General features: G+C 46.9%; 1 protein-coding gene across 2 annotated transcripts in view; it reads left to right on the forward strand.

Annotated features, from left to right (window-relative positions):
* Positions 1-1105, forward strand: part of PGM2L1 (phosphoglucomutase 2 like 1) — a 49419-nt gene that overhangs the window by 47822 nt on the left and 492 nt on the right. The window lies entirely within an intron of this gene.

The raw sequence follows: 1105 nt of genomic DNA on the forward strand, positions 1-1105 counted from the left end.
GAAATCCACTAGGATCCTGACTTCCTGTAGTGATCTGACGGCACAGCGGCTTGGCTCCATTGAAATCCCAAGCAGTGTTGTCAGGCCTGCCTAAGTTCTCCCATGCAGGGTTACAAAACGCCCCCCCTCTCCTCATCCCCCCATCCCCCATCCCTCTCATACTAACTACCATCCCATACCAGATGCCGCTTCACCTCCCCTGCTATTTCATTGCAGCATGGCCAGCCCACTACAGGAACATACTAGCTTTCAAAACATGGGAAAATCTGCATGTATTGGGGAAAATCTGCATGTATTGGGGAAAATCTGCATGTATTGGGGAAAATCTGCATGTATTGGGGAAAATCTGCATGTATTGGGGAAAATCTGCATGTATTGGAGACCTATGCTAAATTTGGCTCATTGGAGAGTTCTAGGCGAGTTCTAGCACTGACTTGATAGGGAGTGTTTTGGACCTCTGCAGAGAGACCACTGCTTGCAGACAGAGAGCAGAGACCCTCCTCTGCAGCATGCTGGCAGTGCACAGGCTTTTCTATGGTTGTAAACTGTAAGTCTTTGCCCCCCCTCCCCCCCTTTGTTTTGATGCACTGTACTTAGTTGATTTTAAACAGAGTTCGACTGGGCTTTAATACATGACAAAGGATTCTCAGGGCACTTTAGGTTAGCCAACAGGAGAGCACAACAGCAACTGCCAGCCTTGAACTGTAAAACCTAAAAATTAGCCATCTGTAAAAAATAAGTCAAGGCAACTGGACCTGCTGTATTTTCCTTGTAGACGTTTCACTGGTCATCCGACCGGCTTTCGCAATTCAGAATGACTTGTACAAAATATCTCTGCGACTCGTACAAGTCATTCTGAGCTGAGAAAGCCGGTCGGATGACCAGTGAAACGTCTACAAGGAAAATACAGCAGGTCCAGTTGCCTTGACTTATTTTTTCCAGATATACCATGACCCGGACGAATGAGAACCTTCACAGACACCTAAAAATGAGCCGCTTCCCTGGCGCAATTACTGGGAGTGCAAACTTCAGCTTGAGCCGTTGAACTCTGTAAATAAAGGAGCAAAAAGGAAAACATTTTGAAATGGAACCCAGGGGGCGGAGT

The sequence above is a fragment of the Nanorana parkeri genome, unplaced genomic scaffold, assembly GCF_000935625.1.
Source record: "Nanorana parkeri isolate BGI_ZX_2015 unplaced genomic scaffold, ASM93562v1 scaffold1622, whole genome shotgun sequence".
Classification (NCBI taxonomy): Eukaryota; Metazoa; Chordata; class Amphibia; order Anura; family Dicroglossidae; genus Nanorana; species Nanorana parkeri.